A 27,206-nucleotide genomic window follows, 5' to 3' on the forward strand; every position below is an offset into this window, starting at 1 on the left:
ACATGCTAAATAGAAAATAACTTGGTAATATGTGACAACAGGCCTTCAGTTATACTTCCTGCACTTGTAATTTCACTTTCTATTTCTGGGAATATCCTAAAGCTGCAGTTCTCAAACTTTTGGGCACCAGAGACCAGAGGTGGAGCTCAGGCAGAAATGCTCACTTGTCGCTCACCTCCTGCTGTGCAGCACAGCTCCTAACACGCCATGGACCAGTACCGGTCCATGGTCTGGGAGTTGGGGACCCCTATCCTAAAGGAAATCATTAGAGATTCACACAAAAAAATAGAGGACAGTCATCATGGTGGTACGGATAACAGAAAAAAAAAAATAGGAACAACTTCAAATTCCCAACAGGAGATTGGTAAAATAATGTATCCATGTGATCAAATACTATGCGGCCATCAAATGCAGCATTGCCAGAGTATTTAAGAGTATGAGAAAATGTTTAAGATATATGAAGTGAAATTGGTTTAAGATGAAACTTCATACTCAAGATCAACTTCCTCAAATTTATGTAGGCTATAAACCAAAATATTAATCTCTAGGTTGCAGAATTACAGGTGATTTTTTTTTTTTATTGAGACAAGGTCTTGCTCGGTTACCCAGGCAGGAATGCAGTGGTGCAATCTTGGCTCACTGCAGCCTCGACCTCTTGGGCTCAAGCCATCCTTCCACCTTAGCCTCCTGAGTAGCTAGGACTACAGGCATGCGCCACCACATCAGGCTAATTTTTTGTATTTTTGGTAGAGACAGGGTTACACCATATTGCCCAGGCTGGTCTCCAACTCCTGGGCTCAAGCGATCCATGTGCCTCAGCCTCCCAAAGTGCTGGGATTACAGGCATGAGCCACTGCACCCACCTAGAGGTTATTTTTAGTTTTATCCTTATAATTTCCCTACATTTTCTAAAACTTCTACAGTGAATGTTACTTTTATCATTTAATAATAAAGTAGAAAATATAGCACCAGTCTTTCAATTAATTCTAATGTGTGTCTATGTATTGATAGTAACAATGAATATGGTCCAAAAGGTGTTTAGCCCTACTCAAGTGGCAAAGTAATACTGTAAAAGGAGCTAAAAGTTGGCTTTATTTGTACTAAGGAAAGCAGGTTAGATCTTCTGTTTTTAAATTAGGCTCAAAGCAAAATAAACTCTTCTTTTGCTCATGTAATATAGCCTATAAGCTAAATAAAATGAGGGTTTTCTTCCTTACTATAACTACCATGGTTAACTGTTTTCTGAAGCTAAGCATCCTTTTGGTGTCCCTTATGTCAAAACGTGACTAACAAAAATTGACTAGTACAAGCCGAGTCTCCCTAATCTGAAAATCCAAAATCTGAAATGCTCCAAAATCTGAAACGTTGTGAGCACCAACATGACACACAAAGGACATTCTCATTGGAATATTTCAGATTTTTGGATTAGGGATGCTCAACCAGTCAGTATATAATGCAAATATTCCAAAACCTGAAAAATTCCAAAATCCAAACACTTCTGGCCCCAGGCATTTTGGATAAGAGATACTCAACCTGTAATAGCAAGTTAACAGACAATATCAAAAAGCCAGACAATCATGAGGGGTTCTGCACAGATGAAGTATAAATTTCTTTAAAGCTAAGAGTTCTACTAACTTATCCTATTAAAACAAATGGGAACTCAAATGCCAGATTATATCTGCATGAGATAGAATAGGTACCATGCCATACTTGCAACCTTCTGCCCCATAATGAAAATGTTTTTCAACTGACCAGAATCAGTCCCCTGCAGGAAATTAAGCCTGCCCCAGGAGAAGGTAACTCAAGCAAAAGGAACCAAATGAATATCATTCCTTTGATGTCTGTGATTAGTAGACCCAGAAGGCTACTTTCCACACGGGTGATCAGAGGGCCTGTGAAAGGAGGGGATTTCAGAAGTGAGCTTTCCATCAGTACTTTCTTCTTTACAACCTGGTTCTGGGACCAAATACTCAAACTTCAAAGGATATCATCTTACCTGTCTAGCTTCAGACATTCCAATCAACTGTGCTATCACATTACAAATGTGTACTAGCTGACTTCAAAAAGTAGGAGGCAGAAAAGGCTGAATCATTTCTTTCTCTCAAAGTTTTTATTTCGAAATGTTTCGAGCAGTGGTAAAATATCATTAAGTAATTTCACTTCCTGTAAGGCCCACACATCTACAAATGTGTCCTGCAATAACCCCAACAGGGTCTGGCAGCGTGGAGTTCACAATGCTAAAAAGTATAAAAAGAATACAGCTGCTACGCATACAATTCCAGTATAATAATACAATAGAATATTTTCTCAAAAATTAACTTTTACTCCAAAGTAGAGGGAAATCTCTCCGTCACTGATGGTTCGCTAAACTGGGTTGAGCCAGTACTTCGGAAGCTAGAGTCACAAACCTGATCCCCAGATAAACTGGTTAAAATGAAGGCGAGGCCGGGTGCGGTGGCTCACGCCTGTAATCCCAGCACTTTGGGAGGCTGCAGCAGGCGGATCACTGAGGTCAGTAGTTCAAGACTAGCTTGACCAACACGGAGAAAACCCGTCTCTACTAAAAACACAAAATTAGCCGGGCCTGGTGGTGCATGCCTGTAATCCCCTCTACTCAGGAGGCTGAGGCAGGAGAATCGCTTGAACCCAGGAGGCGGAGGTTGCAGTGAGCCAAGATCACGCCATTGCACTCCAGCCTGGGCAACAAGAGTGAAACTCTGTCTCAAAAAATAAAATAAAATAAAATGAAGGTGAACACATTTCCCAGCTTTCTGAGGACTGTCCTGTGGTTGTCCCAGCATAATTATCAAACTCCTCTTTCTTTTGCAAAAATATCCTAATGATGACCCTAGTTGTATCCTAACTTTCATCCCACAGAGAACAAGGCAAGAATGTATGGGTATATTAGCAGAAGCCAACCTTCACTCCTGGAAAAACACTTCCAAGTAAAAACTCCTGTTTGAATCCACAGTCATATACGATGGGCAAGTAAATGAAAGCACCAGCTGCACACCATTAATCACACAAACACACAAGACTCTTTATTCCAAGTGTTTTTCAATGATATCAAATTACTACAATCTTAGTTTATGTGCAACATTTATAATCCAATTTCTAGAATCTAGATTAACACCTTAACTGATGACTTCAAACTGAAGTCAATTTCTCATCTCACAAAAAACACACTTGTATCTTAAACACATATAGGATAAATCAGATGCATTGTAAGAAAATATCTCCGTGTATAGGTATTTAATTTGTGACTTTAAAAAAGTATAGTCCTATTTAATAAGTTATGTTCACCCTTTAACTAATTTTATTTTTTAATTTTTAATTTTTTTTGTTTAGAGATGGGGTCTTGCTTTGTCACCCAGGCTGGAGTACAGTGGCACAATCATAGCTCACTGCTGCCTTGAACTTCTGGGCTCAGGGGATCCTCCTGCCTTAGCCTCCTATAACTAGGACTTAGGAACTCACCACTGCATCCAGCTAACTTATTTTTTTATTTTTGTAGAGTAAGCATCTCACTATCTTAACCAGGCTGGTATTAAACTTCTGGGCTCAAGTGATCCTCCGGCCTTGGTTGCCCAAAAGGTTGGGATTACAGGCATGAGCCACTGCACTCAGCCTAACTTTAAAAATCAGAGAAAAGGATATTGCCAAGTTAACTTTAACAATCAAACAAAAACCCTAGCCTTGCAGGAAATACATATTTCACACCAATTTTATTTTTGTAATAAACATGTAACCAGTTATAATTTCCCATCTATGGTTTTCTGGAAAATATGTGTCAATAGCCTCAGAGTTGCATATCAAATGAAGCATTTCATTCCCAATCAAGAATAAAAGACTAAAGCAAACCTGTATTTCTAAACTAATCCAGATCCTATAAGCTCCAGCTCTTTTTATGGTAGGTAGTACCAGACACAGACCATTCCATTTACTAAGGAAGACTATGCCCCAGCTGAGAGGCAATCCAGTATGGTAGTTAGGAGCCAATATGCTACAGCCAGATGACCTGGGTTCAATCCCTGGCTGTGCCACTTACTAGAGATGGATGACCTAGGGCAAAATATTTAACATCTTTTCCTCATTTGCCACAACCATAAAAATGGAGGGGATAATATTATTACTTACAGGTACTGTCATGAGGCTTAAAAGAGTTGATGCACAGCTGTAGCCATTACGAACTTGAACTTCTTTTAATTTCTCAAAAGCATCAAGCTTAATCTCTCATCTCTGCTTCTAGCACATGCTTTTCCCTTTGCCAGTAACATTCTCTTCTGCCTTTTCTTGCTTCCCTTTAGGTCTTCATTTAAATGAAATGTGTAGAAAGCCTTCCTTGACCTCCTATGTTACGTGAAGTGCCTCTACTATTTGACCTCAAAGTACCCTACAGGACAGCACTTAAATTTGTCTAAGTTTCTGTTCCCCTGCTAGGCTGTAAGCTCCTTAGAGGCAGAGGTCATGTCTGTCTTGATAACTACTGTAATACCTGGGGCCTAGCACAGTACTGGTTCACAGTAGGTGCTGGATAAATATTTTTGGAATTAAGTGGGAATGAAATAAGAAGTCATATTATGTAGAAAGGAAACCAAAAAAGGATTTCCAAGATAAATCTTTCAATCTGAGTAGAAGTATATGCCTCTCCACATTTGAAATACATATGAGGGCCTCCTCTCATATATTAGGAGTCTCATCATTGAACAGGAGAAGTGGCATTTTTTTAAGAGATGGGGTCCTGCTCTGTTGCCCAGGCTGTAGCACAGTGGCACAATTGCAGCTCACTGCAGCCTCAAATTCCTGGGATCAAGCAAGCTTCCCACCTCAGCCTCCTGAGTAGCTGGGCCTACAGGCACTCGCCATCATGCCTGGTTCATTTTTAAAAATTTTGTAGAGACAGGGTCTCACCATCTTGCCCAGGCTGGTCTCAAAACTTCTGGGCTCAAGCGACCCTCCCACCTCCGCCTCCCAAAGTGCTGGGATTACAGAGGTAAGCCACCATGCCTGGCCAAGAAGTGCCATATTCTGACCAAGTACAAACTTGATGCCAATTCTGGGTAAGAACCACGACTTCATAAGCAGAGTAAGTGACAGTGTGTTCAGTGTGTTTACACTTACTATTTCACATCCTATATTCCAAAGCTTTATTAAAATAAGGGTATCACAGCAAAATTATATGGCTAGTGTCCCTGAATATTATCAGCTGACCGAAATGAAGCTCATAAGTGCCAGTGGCATAGGCGGGGAAAATAAAAGGAAAATGAGACCATGAATGTGGAAGAGTATGCAAGAAAGAAAAAGAAAGCCAGCTGCCATGGCATGTGCCTGTAGTCCCAGCTACTCAAGAGGTTGAGGTGGGCGGATCATTTGAGCCCAGGGGTTTCAGACCAGCCTGGGCAACATGGGGAAACCTTGTCTGTACAAAAATTTGCAGGCCGCGGTGGCACACGACTGTAGTCTCAGCTACTCCAGAGGCTGAGGTGGGAGGATCGCTTGAGCCTGGGAGGTGGAGGGTGCAGTGAGCCGAGATGGCGCCACTGCACTCCAGCCTGGGCGACAGAGTGAGACCCTGAGAAAAGAAAGAAAACAAAAAGAAAGGAAGAAGGGAGGGAGGGAAGGAGGAGAGAAGAGAGAAGGGAAGAAAGGGAGAGAGGAAGGAAGGGAGGGAAGGAGGGATGAAGGGAAGAAGGGAAGAAGGGAAGGGGAAGGGAAAGGGATGGGAAAGGAAAGAATTTGATGCAGTGAAGAGTGCTAAAGCAACATCAGCAGCTTGTCTATAACGTGCCACTGGGTGGCACCACTGTCCTTAGCTAGTCACTACAGATATGGAACCAGGATAGAGGACCATCAGGCTCTCTTGCAGAGCTTAGGTGAAAACTCAGAAGTCTATCTCTACTGTATTGACACACAGATGCAAGTCACTATAGTTAAAGTTCTCTGCATATGTCATCAACACAAGGATATGTCTTCAGGATGTTGTGTTTATCAGAGACTCCTGGAAAGTAAGTTTGTCAACATTGTTGCTTAGTCCAAAGGCTTCAGAAACAGCTCACTATTCTAAATGCAGATTCTCAGGGAAGTGAGAGATGGGACAGGGGTGCAGGGTGGTCAGAATAACCTAGAAATCTTTTTCAAGCTATTAGGTTGAACGACATAAAATTGCCAATAGTAAAAAATTTGCTACAGACAAAAAAAAAGGCAATTTCAAGTGGTTCAACATAATATACACACATTTAGAATCGCTGGCTTATTGAGCCACTGTAATGATGAGAGTGTCATATTTCTCATTTGTTAGGGGGGAAAAGATTGAGAAGACACACACAGTTGGCCTTTTACTTAAAATCATGAAGAATTAACTGAGCAAAGAGATGGAAACAACAAAATATCTAAAAATAGGGAATAAACTACAGTCATGAACCACATAACATTTCAGTCAATGACGGACTGCATATACAGTCGTCCCGTAAGAATATAATGGAGATGAAAAATTCCTGTAGACTAGTGAAGTCACAGCAGGGCACATTATTCAAGAATACTAGCAAACCACCATGGACATATCAATATTTCTAAAAAGAATGACACCTTCTCAAGAAGCACCTCAGGCAGGTCCTTTAGGAGGTATTCCAGAAGAAGACACTCTTATAGGAGATGACAGCTGCATGCATGTTACTGCCCTTAAAGACCTTCCAGTGGGACAAAATGTGGAGGTGAAAGACAGCGATACTGATGATCCTGACCCTTTGTAGGCCTCGGCTAATGTTTGTGATTGTGTCTTAGTTTTTTGTTTTTGTTTTTGTTTTGAGACTGTGTCTTAGTTTTAACACAGAAGTTTAAAGAGAAAAAAATCAATTTTAAAAATATAAAAAAGCTTATAGAATAAGGACATAAAGAAAAAATATTTTTGTACAGCTGTACAGTGTGTTTGTTTTAAGCTAAATGTTATAAAAGAATCAAAAAGTCAAAAAAATTTAAAAGTTTGTAAACTAAAAAGGTTATAGTAAGCTAAGGTTAATTTATTACTGAATAAAAATATTTTCATAAATTTAGTGTAGCGTAAGTGTACAGTATTTATAAAGTGGACAGTGGTGTACAGTAATGTCTTAGGCATTCACAGTCAGTCACCACTCATTCACTGACTCACCCAGAGCAACTTCCAGTCCTGCAAGCTCCATTTATGGTAAGCACCCTATATAGCTGAACCATTTTATCATCTTTTATACCGTTTTTTTTTTTACAGTACCTTTTCTATGTTTAGATATATTTAGATACATAAATACTGAGCACTGTGTTACAACTGCCTACAGTATTCAATACAGTCACATGCTGTACACGTTTGTAGCCTAAGAGCAATAGGCTGTACCATACAGTCTTGGTGCATAGTTGGCTATACCATCTAGGTTTCTGTAAGTACACTCTATAATGTTCACAATGATGAAATTGCCTAACTACCCATTTCTCAGAACATGTCCCTGTCATTAAGCAACCTATGACTATGTAACTACATGTATTAAAAACAGCAAACATGGCAAGAGGTTCACAAAAGAAGTAAATGCTAATATTAAGTATAAAAAAAGCAAGAGGTGCAGTGGCTCATGCCTCTAATCCTAGCACTTTGGGAGGCTGAGGTAGGGGGGATCCCTTGAGCTCAGGAGTTCGAGACCAGGAATGAGGGATAGTAGGAAGATCACCGTATTTTGTTTTATGTTTTTATATACATACGTTTTCTAAAATAAACATGTATAATAATTTTGAATTCTGAAACCAAAGAAAAAGATTTTGGTAGAAAAACAAGGGAAATCCAAATAAATTCCTTAGTTTAGTTAACAGTATCACACTAGTGTTATATAAAATGTTAACATTAGGGGAAGCTGGGGGCACATTACACAGGACCTCTGAACTATCTTAAACAAATTTTCTGTAATTTAAAATCATAAAACAGGCCAGGCACCGTGGCTCATGCTTGTAATCCCAGCATTTTGGGAGGCTGAGGTGGGAGGATCGCCTGAGGTCAGGAGTTTGAGACCAGCCTGGTCAAGAAGGCGAAACCCTGTCTCTACAAAAAAATACAAAAATTAGCCAGGCATGGTTGTGTACACCTGTAATCCCAGATACTTGGGAGGCTGAGGCAGGAGGATCGCTTGAACCCAGGAGGCAGAGGTTGCAGTGAGCTGAGATCATGCCACTGCACTCTGACTGCATCTCAAAAAAATAAAATTATATATATATATATATATAGAGAGAGAGAGAGATCAAAACAATAAATCATATAATGATATTTTTAAAATTTAGAAGACATGAAACTAAAACTTTTAAAAATCTAAACAAAACTATCCACTTGGTTAAGTGGTCCCTACATATAAACAAGAATATGATGGTACAAAGTTTTTCTGGTAGTAAGTCACTGTGCTCTTTTAAATTGTAACAGAAAGTTATAAAGGCAATTATATCATCTGGCCTCTCCTAAATATGACAGTGACATCACCCCACTGGGTACGGACTCACTGAAGTGGGAAACAAATGGTTAATTCTCATTTTATTTGGTTTTGTAAACATCATTGCTGAAGAATAACATGTTGATTTAAGGAGGGAGAAAATTAAAAGTTAAGTATAGCCAGTAACAACCCTTTTCCTTCAAAATATTTTTTAAAATCTAGTTTCCCAAACCCTGGGTAGTTACAGGTACATGTGCATGCATTTGTTCAAGAAATACTCAGTAAGTATATACTATGCCCTGCCTTTGTGGAGCTTACTGTTCAATTGATATTTTAAGTGGACAGAAGACTAACAGAGAGAACTAGACATGTAGGTAGAATAGGAAAGGAAGATCACACATGAGGCAATCCTCAACCCTATAATAATTGCCCAACCTGACAATTATATGCTTTTTAAAAGTTAAAAATAATAGTTACCCTCTGGAATTAACCAGTTATACCTGTTACTACTTAAGTATCACCTGGCTTGCTTTGAAAATGAATGTTATTAAAAACTTCCTTCAAATATTGGGGCAAGGAAAAGTATGCAAAGCCAAAGGATGAAAGTGAGGTTCTGAAAGAATAGAGGAAGAAAAATGCAGAGTTGAAAAGCACCAACTGAGAAACTAAAACATCTTGATCAATTTCATCTACAGACTAGCCAGCTGTTACAAACAACACTGCTGTCTGGTTATAATACTCCAGCAAGTGTAAAGTTTGGAATAGGTTAGTTCCACTGTGGAACACAGCCAACGGAGATTTCATTCTTTAAGTACTTAAAATGCCTCAGTATAAGGCACTTTTGCATAGTGCCAAAACAAGAACTCTTAACAACAGATTTAAAGAGAAGGGCCAGAGCACTAAAAAAGCCCAAGCAGAGCAGAAGTCTTTTTTCCCATCTCAATGAAATACTATTTAAGGAAGGAGAGTTATGTATCCCCATACAAAGGTCAGCCAAGAAAATGGCTGTAATCCTAACAGTGTTGATATTTCCTACTAGCAGATATTGCCCATGTATCCCTAATGCATTTAGCTTCTGTTGCATCTGCAATGTAATGTACCTTTAAGATATCCTTTTGCAGCTATTTCTATGATTATTTAAGATATATCACCTTTAAACTAGGCAGTAATTCAATCCTCCTTGAAGCATCTGCAACCAATATGAATAGCAATAAAATATAAGAGGGTAGTTTGCTTTTTCATCAAAGGCAAAACTAAGGCCAACACAGAGGACAGTTTTGAAAACAAACCTGTTCTCTCTTACATCTTTAACTCTGATTGATGGCTATGTGACCGCGTCTTACAAGCCTGATTTTTTTTTAAGAATAAGAAAAGATTGGCTCATGCCTGTAATCTCAGCACTTTGGGAGGCCGAGGCGGACGGATCACCTAAGGTCAGTAGTTCAAGACCAACCTGACCAACATGGTGAAACCCCGTCTCTACTAAAAATACAAAAAATTATCTGGGCAAGGTGGCAGGCACCTGTAATCCCACCTACTAGGGAGGCTGAGGCAGGAGAATTGCTTGAACTCAGGAGATGGAGCTTGCAGTGAGCCCAGATAGCGCCATTGCACTCCAGCCTGGGTGACAAGAACAAAACTCCATCTGAAAACAAAAAAAAAGAACAAGAAAAGATTAATTTCAAAATGCTTTCAACAGCCCCATCTTACGGTTTTCAGGGCTGCTAATGCCTGAAAGTAGAAGGGAATGACATTGAGGTTCAGAGCCTTGTGCCAAGCCCAGACAGCATCCTGGTCTTTCTGCAGCAATGGGGCAGTGCCGGTAAGAGCAAGGGAAAAAAATGGTCTGGCAATAGCAGGACATGGCCCCAACCCTGGCCAAAAATCAAACTCAACACAAATTCCAATAGTTTATACTCACAGCCGTGTCCAACCCTTTGAATGCGAGGACATTTTTGCTTATCTCTGGTGGTAGATATCGTGAAAATTATGTACACACCTTTAATTTTTTTTTTTTTTAGCTCATGAGTTATCATTAGTGTTAGCATATTTTATGTGTAGCCCAAGACAATTCTTCTTCCAACATGGTCCAGGGAAGCCAAAAGGCTGGATAACCATGGTTGAGAGGATCATCCCACAGAACTGTTTTATGCAACTCAAACAGGTAACTGCGCAACTTTGATTTTAACTAAAGAGGTAGAGGTCATAAGCAAAGTCCACAATTCTAAGATTTGGTTTTCTGTCCTAAACAAATTCCTACTCACTCCTCACAATGCAAAAGTAACATTTTCCCATGATTTCATGACAAAACGTTACAGCATTTAGAAAAGACTGGACAAATAATATGACCTTAATGTTACAATTTGCTAGGAATGATGCGAAATTGAAGAAATCAACTCCAGGTTGAAAAATAATTCTTTCAACCGAAGTGAGCTGCTTCAAAATGTGTTACTTACATCTCACTGAAGTCATTAAGTACCATGTAAGTGTTATATAACAATAATCCCAACTTTGAAAGACAAATTCAGTTTTGACTCAATTTTGCAGATTTTCACTGGAGACTGATCATCAAATGAAACACTGCAGACTTTTCAATATACTACTTAGCTTAAGAAATCCCATAGTCAGCCAGGCGCAGTGGCTTACTCATGTAATCCCAACATTTTGGGAGACTGAGGCAGGCAAACTGCTTGAGCTCACAAGTTGGAGACCTGCCTGAGCAACATGGCAAAACCCTGTCTCTACAAAAAATACAAAAATTAACTGGGCATGGTGGCATGAGCTTGTGGTCCCAGTACTTAGGATGCTTATGTGGGAGGATCGCTTGAGCCCAGAAGGTGGAGGTTGCAGTGAGCCGAGGTCACACCATTGCACTTGGGTGAAAGAAGTGAAACCCTGTCTCAAGAAAAAAAAAAAAAGAAAGAAAAGAAATCCCATAGTCTACAATTTGTTGTTTAAATATGTCTCTTAAGTACAGACTAGATCTCAGATTATTGGTTTTTAAAACTCAATGTACACTCTGGCTATAGACTGTAAGTTCACTGCCACTCCTCCTCATCTTTGGTAATGTCCTAGTATGGCATCCACCTCCACTTTTAAGCTGGCAGTGCCCTAAGCAAGGTGATCCTTCAATCAGAGGGGGTGCAGTGAGACAGTCAACAGAATTCCTCTTCCTCAGTTGAAGACAATTGGAAACAAGATTATAAGGAAGCACTTTATCCCTATGAGGCTAACAAACAAAATAAACAAACAAACAAAAAACTGTGGTCTTTAGGGTTAGGGATTTTTCAATAAAAAGATCAGCTCTGTAAAACGTGTTAGGAACAAATCTTCTGTTTTACTAAATGTTATCAATGCAATCATAGGCCAATCACTCCACAGAAACATTTTATGTAACCAAACAACAATGGCATAGATGCAGGGTACCACAGAGATAAGACAGGGGTTAGGGAACTATCCCACCACTAGAATGTTCTCCAAAGTGCCAGAAGTGCCACCTATGTAGAAGTTGTTATGCCTATGGCAGCTTAAGAGTGACCCCTACTGAGCTAGGATTCAAGGCAGCTGGCAGGGCTGATGCAAGTGTCAACTCCCCTATTTTGTACTCCTTGCGCTGAAAATCATCAATCATTCAGTTCTAACTAAGCCCACAAAGAAATGCAAAGATATGGCTGAGCTGTAATGGTGATGTTGGGGAACTCCATTTCAAAACAGGAATAAAAAAGAAGGTGGGGAATTCAGCATGAAAGTTTTCATTCTGCTGCTGCCTCTTCTGAAACAGTCTGTATTTTAAGGGATACCACCTATAATGAAGTCAATTCTTTGGGGGAATGTTTCCTTTAAAAAGCTACTTTCCGCCGGGCGTGGTGGCTCACGCCTGTAATCCCAGCACTTTGGGAGGCTGACGTGGGCGGATCACCTGAGGTCGGGAGTTTGGGAGTTCGAGACCAGCCTGACCAACATGGAGAAACCCTGTCTCTACTAAAACTAGAAAATTAGCCAGGCATGACGGCTCATGCCTGTAATCCCAGCTACTAAGGAGGCTGAGGCAAGAGAATCGCTTGAACCCGGGAGGCGGAGGTTGAGATGAGCTGAGATCGCGCCATTGCATCCAGCCTGGGCAACAAGAGCAAAACTCCATCTCACAAAAAACAAACAAACAAAAAAAAACAAAAAAGCTAGTTTCCTGGCCAGGCATGGTGGCACAGGCTTGTAATCCCAGCACTTTGGAAGGCCAAGGCAGGTAGATCACTTGAGGTCAGGAGTTTGTGACCAGCCTGGCCAACATGGTGAAACCCCTTTTCTACTAAAAATACAAAAATTAGCTGGGCGTGGTGGCACAGGCCTGTAATCCCAGCTACTCGGGAGGCTGAGGCAGGAGAATCACTTGAACCCAGGAGGCAGAGATTGCAGTGAGCCGAGATCACGCCACTGCACTCCAGCCTAGGCAACAGAGCGAGACTCAAAAAAAAAAAAGCTACTTTCCTACAAACATTTAAATAATCTCTTGATGATCAAGAGGATGTTAAAATTAAGTCAATGTGTATATAAATTTTTAAAAACCTGCTTCCACATAAAAATCCTGGCCTTAATACTTGACACTAAAAAATAAAATCTTAGTAAAACAGTCCAAAATTTTCTGGGGGGAAATTTGAGCTGTATAACATACTTAGGTCAGTTATTTTGCTTAAAAATTTATAACATGTCACTCTATTTGAATGAATGTGCTAATACTCACATTTCTACTTGAAGAAATAAAAAAACTACACAGCTTCCCATCTACAGGTTGCTATAATTCACCAATACAGTGTGCCTGAGCCCTGCCTTTTGTAGTTTCCAGGTTATAGAAAAACAACTTGCTTCACAGAAATTCTAACCTACTCCTATAAGGAATTGTCTAGGTACAGAAGGGACCCCAATGCCTTCCAAAATGGGTCTTTGCTTTGCTTGCTGACACTCTGAACCCGAAATATTCCACTAAAGACTTTAAACCATCCTAGACTAACCTTGCAATTGACTGTTGACCAAATCAGGAAAGTTTCCATGGTTCCAGGTGAAGAAATATCATTATCCTAGGCCTTCTCTTCTCTTTTCTGCTCTGTTTGTCTGAAACATATTCATCTAACAATTGCTACAGCTATTTCTGCCCAGTTCTACCCTTCAGTAAAGTTGTGATTTTTCAACTGTTCTTTGAAGCTGCTTCTCAACTTAGTATCTTCAGTCGTCATGCGGAACATAGATCTTTTACTTGGATTCATCCCATGTGGTATTAGTGCTAGTTCTTCTTTTTCTTCTCAAAACCATGACTGAATTTTATGCTCATTCACCAAGTTCCTGTCTCCTGACTGAGGGAGTTTTCAGTTTTCAGTTCATCTGGAAAGCAGAAATTACTAACATATCCTGAAGCACAGTGAATTTTCACCATCTTAGCAGGGCAGCTCTGCCTATTTCTCCAGGTTTTCTTTGATAAAACATCATTCAGGTATTCCCCAGGAGAGTTGGTCCTTCAAAACCCTATCATTATTTATAGTATTAAAATACTTTAAGTCCACATTAAAGGTAATAAAACAGAATACCTAAGAAAAAACAGGGGCCAGGCGTGGTGGCTCATGCCTATAATCCCAGCACTTTGGGAGACCAAGGCAGGCGGATCACCTGAGGTCAGGAGTTCGAGACCAGCCGAGCCAACATGGTGAAACCCCATCTCTACTAAAAATACAAAAATTAGCCAGGCGTGGTAGTGCATGCCTGTAGTTCCAGCTACTCGGGAGGCTGAGGCAGGAGAATCGCTTGAACCTGGGAGGCAGAGGTTGCAGTGAGGCGAGATCCCGCCACTGCACTCCAGCCTGGGTGCCAGAGTAAGACTCCGTCAAAAAAGAAAAGAAAAGAAAAGAAAAAAGAAGAAACAGTTATTTCACCATACCTCCCCACTCCATTAACCTCATAACTACCACAAGAATCCACCATTAACATTTTCAATGCCTCTGTAAAAGTTCAATCTCACATGCCCTCTCATTAACCAAGTGAGAAATAGAGAAACTCTATCCTGATTCCCTTTAAAATCTGCTAACTTGATATCACCTAAAATCCTCTGTACTGTGAAATCAATTCCAAAAAGGCCTAAACGGCTTTGGAGAATAGGGACACTGTTTCAATCATCATAACAAAAACCTGAGTATAGCTATGTTGGGCCTTCACATTAACACCATTGTCTACCAGGTAGAATCTTGTTTTGTAAAATGCACTGTTGAATTCATGGAAAATAGTAAGTAACAAAAACCCTTCAACAAAAGTAAGATATTTTCACCTCTAAGTCCTACAGCATAAACCCAGAGGAAATTATAATGGGTCTTCAGCAAATTTGTTTAACAAATACTTCTAGATGACAAGAGAAAGTAGCATACACACATACTTGCCCAAATCAAACTTAATTCTCTGACACAGTTCTCCTAATAATCAATTTGATAAACTACAAACTGAGATATCATAGAAAAAGGTTATGTTGCCACAGATACCTAGATTTTCTTTACTTTTATAAGTTGCAAAAGAATACAACTACACACACCTCTACCAAAAACTAGCCACAGCAGTTGGTTTTTCTTTGAACAAAAATAACCATTCAGGTTCAGTGTTTAATTCTTCGCTAAAATCAAACTCCACCCAAAAAAAGCTTCCTAATGATATTTTAATATATTGCACTTTTACGTCATCATTGATAACTACAATGTAAATAACATGTTCATAGTTAAATTCAAAACAGAACTGAACTGATTCAACATTAAAGACTTTAAAATTCCTTGGTTATTTACTTTGGTGACCATGACTTTTTTTTTTTTTTTAATTCTGGTTTGTCCTAGAAACCAGTTATTTTAACTAAAACACTGTATTTACATGGCACGATGTTGGCCTTTTCCCACCAGATGTCTTTTTCACTTACTCGGAGTTACTGATGCTGCAAGATGCTCACAATATAGTGTCGAGTTAAAGAAGCAAGTTACAAATCAGTATGTACAGTAAAAACCCATTTTTGTAGAAAGGTGATATATGTGTGCACATGTGCATGCAAGTGTCCATACATATAAGCACAAGCATATATACCAAAAAGTTGACAATGGATGTTTCTGGGTATGAAATTACTGTTTTTATTCTTTTTTATACTTATATTTTTGGTGTCAAAAATTTAGAAAATACCAATACTTCATCGATAGCAGAAAACATCATTTTTTAAAAAACCTGAGTGTTCAGTACAAGGCATTAATTACATTTACAGTAGAGTGTTGTTGTAGAATGAAGGAATCCTATTATAAGCATCCTCCAGTGTGCAAATGTTTCATATTAGTAATCTGCATACCTACTATCAAAATAGTAATTGTATTTTGCTATAATAGTAATCTGCATACCTACTATCAAAATTGTAATTGTAAATTATAATATATAATATAGAATTGTATAGAGAAAAAGTAAAACTATACTGCCCTCCTCTAACACCACTCTCTTTTCCTCTAGGGATAATTACTCTTGATGTGTATCAATCAGATTGTTTTGTATTACCCATACACATGATAAGGGTTTATTTTTAGATAAGTGGAATTATGGTATACAACTGTTCTTTGACTCCCTCCCCCTCTCTTCCCCTGCTTAACAGCATACTTTGGAACTCCTATGTCAGTGTATATATGTCTAACCAAGAGGCTTTTCTTCTTTTTTTATTTAATAACTCAATGGTATTCCACAGTATAACTTATCATTATTTAAATCATTCCCCTACCGATGGATATTTAGGATACAGCCAAATTTTCACAGTTACAAACAGTTTCACTGCAGCGAAACCTTATACATAGTTTTATACACATGTAATATTTCCCTAGAATTGTTTTCTAATAAAACTATTGGGTCAAAATGTATGCACATTTAAAAATGAGATGATTTTGGTATTCTTCAGCAAAGAGTTATACATGTGAACTCTCATTAACAGTGTATGCAAATGCCTATTTGTTAAAAGTGAATATTAAGTTCTTGCCAATCTGTCTGGTGAAAAATGGTTTACATTTCCCTAATAACCAGAGTGAATTTGAACATCTTTTCTTTTTTATTCACCAGTACTTCTTTTCCTGGGAAATGCCCATGTATAATCTTCTGCCACTTTTTGCTTTTTGTAGTGGGTACCTTTCTCTTATTGATCTTTAGGAGCTCTTTATATATTATGGATATTATGCAGTAGAAACCCTTTTATCTAATGTGATTTAGAACAATTGGTTATGTAATTTAAAAGGTTAATTTCAGGTAAACGATCATAAAAATATGTATGGCAAACATTTCACCTTCCTTTCATCAGTGGTATATATATGCTCATTCAACAAACTTTTTGTGTGTGTGGTTTTGGTTTATTTATTTTTGGGGGGCTTTTTTGGTTTTTTGTTTGTTTCTGAGACAGGGTTTTGCTCTGATGCCCAGGCTGGAATGCAGTGGAGTGACCTTGGATCGCTGCAACCTCTGCCTCCCGGGCACAAGCTATCCTCCTGCCTCAGCCTCCCAAGTATCTGGGACTACAGGTGTGCATCACCATGCCTGGCTAATTTTTGTTTTTGTGTTTTTGAGACAAGGTCTCACTCTGTCACCCAGGGTGGAATGCAATGACGTGAGTGATCATGGTTCACTACAACCTCCACCTACTGGGCTCAAGCAATCCTCCCACCTCAGCTTCCCCAGTAGTTGGAACCATAGGCACATGGCACCATGCCCAACTAAATTTTTGTATTTTTTGGGCTGGGTGTGGTGGCTCACGCCTGTAGTCTCGGCACTTTGGGAAGCTGAGGCAGGCAGATCACCTGAGGTCAGGAGTTTGAGACCAGCCTGGCCAACATGGCGAAACCTCATCTCTACTAAAAATACAAAAATTAGCTGGGTGTGGTGGTGGGCACCTGTAATCCCAGCTACTCGGGTGGCTGAGGCAGAAGAATCGCTTGAATCTGTGAGGCAGAGGTTGTAGTGAGCCGAGATCATGCCACTGCACTCCAGCCTGGGCGACAGAGCAAGATTCCGTCTCAATAATAATAATAATAATAATAATAATAATAATTTTCTGTAGAGATAGGGTTTCTCCATGTTGCCCAGGCTGGTCTCAAACTCCTGGCCTCAAGAGATCTGCCTGCCTTGGCCTTCCAAAGTGCTGGGATTACAGGCATGACCCACTGTACCTGACCTGGGTTTTTTTTGTTTTTGTTTTGTTTTGTTTTTTTATTTAAAGACAGGATCTCACTCTGTCTCCCAGGCTGGAATGCAGTGGTGTGATCATGACTCACTGCAACCTTGAACTCCTGGCCTCAAGCAATCCTCCTGTCTCAGCTTCCTGAGTGACTGGGGACTACAGGTGTGTGCCACCATACCCAGCTATTTTTTTTTTTTTTTTTTTTTGAGACAGGGTCTTGCTATGTTGCTCAGGCTGGTCTTGAACTGGCTTCAAGCAATCCTCCTGCTTTGGCCCCCCAAAACGTTGGGATTACAAGATAAGCCACCATGTCAGCCTCAAACTTTCTATATGGGGCCAAGAGGCCAAGACCTTTTTCTCTAACTCCAGGCCCATTGATTTTACATTTGACAAGTAATGTGAGTATAAAACCCTTTTAGATGGCTGGTGCGGTGGCTCACACCTATAATCCCAGCACTCTGGGAGGCCAAGGCAGGCGGATCACGAGGTCAGGAGATCGAGACCATCCTGGCTAACACGGTGAAACCCTGTCTCTACTAAAAATACAAAAAAATTAGCCAGGTGTGGTGGAGGGCGCCTGTAGTCAGGAGAATGGCGTGAACCCGGGAGGTGGAGCTTACAGTGAGCCGAGATCACGCCACTGCACTCCAGCCTGGGTAACAGAGCGAGACTCCGTCTCAAAAAATAAAATAAAATAAAACAAAATAAAATAAAACTCTTTTAGATTTTTATATTTTTTCCACATATCTTGTATAGTCATCTTACCCACATCTAAGTGGACAGTATTTTTTTTTGCAACTTGTTTTCATTAACTCTTCTCAAAACAATGTTTCATCATAATGAATCTAAATGTAACCATCACCCAGCTTCAACAGTTATTCATATGTGCTGAATTGTGTTTCTTCCATACTACCCACAACCCACCTCCATCCCTCACCCCTTGTATAATGTTAAGCAAATCCCAGACATCATATTATTTCATTTGTAAATTTTCAGTAAAAAGAACTCCAATCTCCCCCACTCATATATTGTCAGGTTACAACATATTAAACAAATTACCTTTTAAAAACAAATCCAACCAGGCTGAGCACGGTGGCTCACGCCTGTAATCCCAGCATTCTGGGAGGCTGAGGCACGTGGATCATCTGAGGTCAGGAGTTCAAGACCAGCCTGGCCAACATGGCAAAACCCCGTCTCTACTAAAAATACAAAAAAAATTAGCCAGGCATGGTGGTGGGCACCTATAATCCCAGCTACTCAGGAGGCTAAGGCAGGAGAATTGCTTGAACCCAGGAGGCGGAGGTTGCAGTGAGCCGAGATTGCACCATTGCACTCCAGCCTGGGCAACAAGAGCAAAACTCCATCTCAAAAACAAACAAACCAACCAACAAACAAAAAAACAAATACAACCAACATATACAGGTTTAGTAGTAAAAAAAATTACTGTACTGGTAGGTAAACAAGCACACTGGAGTACTGGAGATCAACCAACTAATACCAAGTATTCAGTGTACACTGTATTTTACAAAGGAAATAAAAATTATTCAATGTGGTGAGTCAATTAAGTGGAGGTCAATTAAAGCTTCTAATGCATATGTAGAAGCTTTTTCATTTTTATTTATTTTATTTATTTATTTTTTGAGACAGGGTCTCACTCTATCACCCAGGCCAGAGTGCAGTGGTGCAATCATAGCTCTCTGCAGCCTCGACCTCCCAGGCGCAAGGGATCCTCCCACTTCAGACTCTGGAGTAGTAAAGACTACAGGCACATGCCACCATGCCTGGCTTTTTTTTTGGTTTTTGGTTTTTTTGTTGTTGTTTTTTTTTTTTTTTTTTTAGAGACAGGGTCTCACTATGTTGTCCAGGCTGGTCTCAAACTCCTGGGCTCAAGCAATCTTCCCACCTTGGCCTCCCAAAGTGCTGGGATTATAGGCGTGAGCCGCAGTGCCCGGCCATCACTTGTCTTTTTAACTGGGTTATGATGTCTTACACTTTCCAGAAGATTTTTTTAAATATATACTTAGATTTTTAAAATATATTCTTAAGTTATTTTTGTGTATGATGAGAGATGGAGATTTATTACTTTCTAAATACACAGCCACCTGTCTTTACTCAATTTCCATTTTCAACATCACACTTAGAACACTTAAAAGAACTAAAGTGTCAACTGCTTCGTTATAAAAAAGGAAGTTGTACAAACAAAATAATAAACCAACAGTCTAAGCTCAGTTTGATAGGCTCTTACTACTATGTACTTAAAGATCACATAGCAGTTTCAGGAGCAAAAACACTACCATGCCTGGCTCTCTTATTACCGCTACGGCTCACAACAGGGTCTCCAAAAGACATCATAGACTGCATAGAAGTCTATCTGCAGCTTACTGATTGCCACACATGTAAATTCACATTCACATTTAAATAACCCACACTTAACAACAAAATCAACCGTCTCAACTCTCTATGCATTCCTTATTGCTGCTCCTAGACCACAGTGCTTTGGAGACTTAGTAAAGAAAATGAATGCACTCTCCTGAATCACAATATCACCTGGAAATGTAACCAGAAGGTATAAAAAGTCAGGGTAGTTTGTTAAATTGTGTGTGTGTGTGTGTGTGTGTGTGTGTGTGTGTAATCAACAATTTATAAGGTTACCTTATCTCTGGGGTCAGCACTTTTTCTGTAAAGGTCCAGAGAGAAAATTGGCTTCACGGGCCATAAGGGCTCTGTTTCAGCTCTGATGTTGTATTGTGAATGCGGCCAGAAAACACATAAATTAATGGATGTGGCTATATTCCAAGAGAAGTTTATTTACAAAAACCGGTGGTGGGCAGGATTTGGCCACAGGCAGTATTTTGCCAGCCCCTGCCTTATACCAATGTTTTATCTTTTTCAAATAACAATCTACTTCCCTCACTGCACACATATTTGAGTAAATATAGTAACACTGAAGGGACAAATAATTTCAGTACTGCCTTACAGAAATGAATATTCTCAAAATTAATCACTAACCTTTTCCTATAAGTCCTTCTCATATGAGCACATACATTTTTCAAAATATAAAACTGTAAACATCACCTTGAACCTAATATTTATTTCAAAAGACAGTTACAATGAGTGTCATGTAGCTGCTATAAAAGGAAAAATGCAGTCTAGACAGTCAAATACAATGATCTTTTATTCATTATTCTCATAATCAACAGTGAGTAGAAAAGTCTGCTAAATACATGGTCATGAATCATAACTTCACTACTCAAAATGCAGAAGTAGACTTTCAAAGTACATTTAAATAAGAACACAAATTTGTTTTTTGGATTACTTACCAAAATCCTTGATGGAAAATGATACAGTTTTGCCAAAATATTTTTAATTTAGAAAGTGAAACCAAAAATCTCTTTAGCATATCATGCGTCTATTTAATTTTAAAATACAAATTTTAATGTTGCCTTTGACAGCCTGGTGAGGTAGACATTATATTTTTAAGGCAGCCATTTTAATATAGTGAGAGCATGTGTGAATATGCATTAACATTCTAAGCCATTAAGGCCACTTGTTCACAGAATATATTTGAGCTCTAAAATTGTTGAAAGAGAAAATGCTCAAATAGCTTACAGAAATAATGGATGTTATACAGAACAGAAAGGAATCAAATTAAATAACAAAAGTTTGTAAGATTTCTTGACACCAAAAGCACAGTCCATAGAGGAAAAATTAATAAACTGGACCTCATCCAAATTAAAGCCTTTTGCTCTGTGAAATTCCCTGTGAAGAGGTTGGAAAGACAAGCTACAGACTGGGAGAACATATTTTCATACCACTACCTGACAAATGATTAGTATTAAGAATAAAAAGGCCGGGCGCGGTGGCTCACGCCTGTAATCCCAGCACTTTGGGAGGCCGAGGCGGGTGGATCATGAGGTCAGGAGATCGAGACCACCCTGGCTAACACGGTGAAACCCTGTCTCTACTAAAAATACAAAAAAAAAAAAAAAATTAGCCAGGTGTGGTGGCGGGTGCCTGTAGTCCCAGCTACTTGGGAGGCTGAGGCAGGAGAATGGTGTGAATCTGGGAGGCGGAGCTTGCAATGAGATTGCACCACTGCACTCCAGCCTGGGCAACAGAGCAAGACTCCGTCTCAAAAAAATAATAATAATAATAATAAAAAACTCTTAAAACTCACCAGGTTAAAAAAAAAAATCCAAATAGAAAATGGACAAAAGACATGAACTGACATTTCACTGAAGATACAGAGAATGGCAAATAAACACATGGAAAAATGATCAACATCATTGGCGATCAGAAAAATGCAAATTAAAACTAGGAGGATATATTACTACACACCTATGAGAATGGCTAAAATAAAAAATAGTAACAGCACCAAATGCTGTCAAGGATGAGGAGCATTCACACATTCCTGGTGGGAATGTAAAATGGTACAGCCACTCTGGAAAATGGTTTGGCAGTTCCTTAGAAAACTAAACATGCAAGTGCTATACCACCCAAGAAGTACACTCTCAGGCATTTCAGAAACAGAAATTTATGTTCACACAAAATCCTGTGGACAACTGTTCATATGAGCTTTATTCAAAATAGGCAATAAAAAAATAAATAAATAAGTAAAACAAACAAAAACCCTGGAAACATCAGATGCCCTTCAAGAGGTGACTGGTTAAACAAACTGCAGTAAATCCATATTATGGAATACTACTCACCAATGGAAAGGAACAAGCCATTGATAAAGGGTATATTCCTTGCACTAATCTCCAAGGAATTATGCTGAGTGAAGTAAAGTCAGTCTCCAAAGGTTATATACTGTGTGATTCATTTATATAAGCATTTTTGAAATGACAAAATTATAGACATGAAAAACAGACCAGTGGTTGCCAGGAGTCAGGGATGAAGGGAGATGGCTACATCTATAAAAAGACAACAAAAAGGATCCTTGTGGTGATGCAATTGTTCTGTATCTTGACTGTGGTAGTGCTTATATAAATCTACACGTGATAACATTATGTAGAACTAAATACATACATGCAAATGACTGCATTAAAGCTGACGAAATCTGAGTAAGGTTGATGGATTGCATCGATTTCAATTTTGTAGTTGTGATGTTACACTATACTTATGCATGAGGCTATTATTGGGGGAAATTAGATAAAGCGTATTATTTCTTACAACTATATGTGAATCTACAACTATCTCAAAATAAAAAGTTAAAAGGGAAAGAAAGAGTATATAAGACCAGCCAATGGTAGAAGTGGAAAAACAAAGCTTTTATTTTTGCTAAAGGCTCAGCAATTGAAAGGATGGAGAAAAAGGTAATGTCAAAGAGTCTACAGGCTACAATTAATAGAATCATCTCTTCCTCCCCTATGGAAACTTAACTTCTCCAGAATTTTGTTTGTCCTTGATTTCACTGTTGTTGTTTTTAACAAAAATAAACTGGATGTACATCTGTCTCTCCACATGCCCCCCCAACCATCTCCATCAGCCCAAAGTATAAACTCATAGAGTAGGGTTTGTCTTAACCATCATGTCCTGAGGGCCTGACATACGTGACAGATGAAGGAAGAAGATAGTTGAATGAATTAATAAATGAATGAGATGCCCACATATTATTTTAAAGTTCCTAGCCAATTACAGTTGTAAGGCAGTATGTGAGTGCGGTGGCGTGATCTCGGCTCATTGCAAGCTCCGCCTTCCGGGTTCACGCCATTCTTCTGCCTCAGCCTCCCAAGTAGCTGGGACTACAGTCACCCAACACCACGCCTGGCTAATTTTTTGTATTTTTAGTAGAGACGGGGTTCCACCGTGTTAGCCAGGATGGTCTCGATCTCCTGACCTCATGATCCGCCGGCCTCGGCCTCCCAAAGTGCTAGGATTACAGGCGTGAGCCACCACACCCAGCCATTCCCTTATAAATTTCTAAAAGCCATGGACATTTAAAAAATAGTGCGGTATAACACACATTTCACTTGCAAGCAGAAATTAACATAATACCCAACATTTGTAAAATGCTTCTGAGTTTATAGATTTTCACATATAATTATTTATTTAATCAGGATTAAGGACTAAGTATACCTAAATTGAAACCACTATACACAAACCTTTGAGAAAAACATTCTAGTCAACTGGTATAACAGGATTTATGACAGCCTTAACGCAAATTGCATTATATGTGTGTGTGTATACCTATATATACACGTGTGTATATATATATTTGTCATATATATTCATTATAAGAATATATCATTCAAATTGGGGGACTTGTGGATCATTTCAACAACCATAAAGACACTTATTTTACAGATGCAAAAACTAAGAGAGGTGAAGTGACTTGTTCAAGGTTAAATATATATCTAGAGTTGGGTCTAGAACCTGAGCCTCTCCAGAGTTCCAATTCATTTCTCTTGTCTGAATTGAACAAGACTCTTCTTTCTTCACCCATCTCACCCCTACCAAAAATACTGAAAGAAATATCTTAATCTAAATCACTTGTGTTTTTAAATAGGGGGTTTTCCAAAAAAAAAAAAAAAAAACCCACAAAATTGAATTTACTCAAGCTTTCAATTGCTGTATTACACCTTCCATGGATTTTTAGTTGTCAAATTATTTCTTATAGCAGGACAATAAGGTACTTTATTCTAAGGTACAAGTATACTGACAGTTTAATGTTTCATCCCCCACCTAAATGGCAGAGAGTGTTAATTCTAACAGGAGTCTTACATGTCTTACACTTTAGCAGTTTCAATCAAAAGATGAGCTATTTTACAATTTAAGGAAGAGGCCTTACACTGTTAAAATCTTGACCGATATGCTCAATGGCAGTACCATCATTGAATCTCCACCTGCTGCCTTACGTATCAAGAACATTTAAAAGTCTTTCTTGTTAGAGACAAAATAAAAGAAAAACTAAGGTGACAAGCGACTATGAGAAATAAGGCTTTAATCAGGTTAAATTTGCATTATGCAGCCTGCATGAATTTAGAGGTCCTAGAATCAAAACACTAGAAGGAACCTTTGATATGCTCTAGTTCAACAGACTGATTTTTGCAGAAGAGGAAACTGAAGCATTGATGAGACCATTAACTGATAAAGCAAACCGCTTACTTTTTCAAAGGGATTCATTTCAATGCCATTTTACCCTTATTTTGCATCTCACTGTTGTTTCTCAGAGCGACGATTGACCTTTTTTTTAGGTGAAAAGAGCGAATAGAGCAAATTAATTTCAAGAGGGTGAAAAATGCCTTTGAAGGAGGAGATGCTGGAGTGAAGAGGAGAAATGACGTCTTATTTAAAATATGTAACCCCTTGATGGGGTTAGACAATGAATCATATTCCCCTAGATTTTTCTATGTCTATAGACATCAGCCACAGTTCTTTCGGGCACTCAAACGAGAGGAAGAGGAAGTGAATAAAGCTCATACTAAATATATAGCACCCACTGAAGGCAGGGATGTAGACAGAAAGAACGGGGGTGGGGGAAGGAAGGAAAGCACGCTTCGCCAGGATCCAGCTGTTTTCTAACAAACCTAAGCCTACGGAAGCTAGGAAGATATCGGAAGCAAGGAAGATATCGGAAGCGACGGCATCCCTCAAATTCGAGAGGGCGGATGCCTCTAGGGCTAGAGAGGCTCCCTAGCCCTCAGTTACAGAGCGACTGGGAGGGGACAAAATGGAGTTGAGGTTTAGGGGCACCCTAAAGGTCGTTTGGAGGTCTAGCAAGCACTTCATGGTCTCCTCCGGAAAGGGCCGTGGCAAAGCCTAGTACCCCGATCAGGAAGATGACTTCTGGCCCTCGGGATGCGGTGAGCGGCAGGAAGAGGCAGGCTGGGGTTCCGAGGACCCCAGAGTCCATCACAGGAGCAGATACAGTGACCTCGGGAATCTTACCGGCCCCAGCGGAGGCGAGCGGATAGATAGCCCTGGCTCAAGGAAAAAAGCGAGCCGACTCCAGGAGCTGGAATGCCCACCCAACCTCCTCCCGGCTCAGGTGAGGTACGCCAGTCCCCCTCTGGAAATGGGGCCCTGGTACCGACAGGGCAGGGGTGCCGGGGCCGCAACCTCCCCATCCAGGGATACTCACCGGAGGGGCGGCCCACCGCGTCTTCGCAGCCGGCCGGCGCCTGGCACTCGGGAAGCTCGCAAAAAGGAACCGCGTGCCCGCTAGCGCTGGGACGAGGAGGAGCGCGCGGCGGAGGCCAGAGAAAAAGCCGCAGCGCCGCGCGCGCACCCGGACAGCCGGCGGAGGCGGGACTTAGCGCGAGCCCGGAAAAGACGCGCCCGGAGGGGCGGGCGGAGCGGGGGCGCGCGGTGGTGTGGCAGAGCCAGCCGAATCGCTGGCTGCAGACGGCTCGGCCCACCCACGCGCCCGCCCCCGCTCGCCCGGGACGTCAGTCGAAAAGGCGGAGCCGAACGGGCTTCCCGGGGCGCGGGAGGGGCGCTGCGAGGAAGGCGAGGCGGCTAACGGCTCGCCTCAAGTTGTTGCTCCCGCTGGCGATCCGCTTCTGTCAGGCTCGCTGCTGGTGTCGTTGAGTGTGTTTCGGGATGTCCTTGCGCCTAACAGCAGTGAGGCGCAGAATTGGCCCACGCCCTCACCTGCGGCTTGCTTCGCAGGACTCCACCCTAGGATAAAAGTTCCCCTCGGGTCATCTTCCAGCTGCCCTCAAAAGACACTCATTTTTGGGTTTCACTGCTCCTGGTTTAGAGAGCTATCTTAAACACTTTGACTAAAAGCATCTTGCTCCTGTAAGCCTGAACTAATGCCTCTCATCCATTTATCTTGCCTCTTACTGCGTTAAGATCCCCGCTCACTCCCACTGATGAAATATCACAAGGACGCAGGATTTTCACGTTGTCTTTCATTTCCACGATGGTATCATGGCAAAAAAAACCCCAACTGATAAGGAAAAGTCACCGCAGCTTTGTGACATCTTACTAGCCCTGATCATTGCTTATAAGCCGGTCATACGAATGCTGTTCCAACAGATGCAAGAAATTGCTATTAAAATTAAAATGCCAGCGAACTATCTGAGGGCTTCAAAAGGGACAGACCATAATTGCAAATGAGGCCTGATAAACTGCCAAGAATATATCACCCAAAAAAATAAATCTCAAGAATTCTTCCAGTTCCCTGATGCGTAAGGGTGAACTAGCTTCCTGTTCCTGATGGTAATTGACATTTCACTTCACTTGCTGATTTCCATTTTCCCATAGAATTACCATTTGTGCTTGTGTGTGTGTATATATATGTATATATAAAATGCCTTACCACCTGAGATTACAAGCTAGAGTAGTTCTTCAGTGTGCATCACAATTATCTGGGGTGCTTGTTGAAATGTAGGTACCTGGAGCTACAACCCCCAGGTATTTTGATTCTGATCTGGGTAGGGATAAGAAATTTGAATTTTTAATAAGCAGCCCAGGTGACACTAAAAGTGGTTAGCTGAGAGCACAGAGCTATAGTTTTTGTGTTACTACTCTAAAGCCATATTACCAATTCAATTTCCAAGAAACCCACCCACTTACATATAATATACCTATAAATATTGCTAAGACAGTCATGT

At 40.2% G+C, this 27,206-nt stretch overlaps 1 protein-coding gene across 16 annotated transcripts in view; it reads right to left on the minus strand.

The window, feature by feature from the left end:
* The window catches only part of ACSL4 (acyl-CoA synthetase long chain family member 4), a 110,427-nt gene extending 83,991 nt beyond the window's left edge, over positions 1–26,436 (minus strand). For 7 of the 16 annotated variants that reach the window (XR_010111196.1, XR_010111195.1, XR_010111193.1 and 4 more), the window contains exon 1: positions 25,727–25,982. The gene's annotated coding sequence lies outside the window, so the exon portion shown is untranslated. Of the gene's footprint in view, positions 1–25,726 lie in introns of all 16 variants that reach the window. The other 9 variants (XR_010111198.1, XM_003822024.7, XR_010111199.1 and 6 more) reach the window with 8 other exon arrangements.
* Positions 26,437–27,206: the final 770 nt, after the last annotated feature.

This window comes from Pan paniscus, chromosome X, assembly GCF_029289425.2.
Source record: "Pan paniscus chromosome X, NHGRI_mPanPan1-v2.0_pri, whole genome shotgun sequence".
Lineage (NCBI taxonomy): Eukaryota > Metazoa > Chordata > Mammalia > Primates > Hominidae > Pan > Pan paniscus.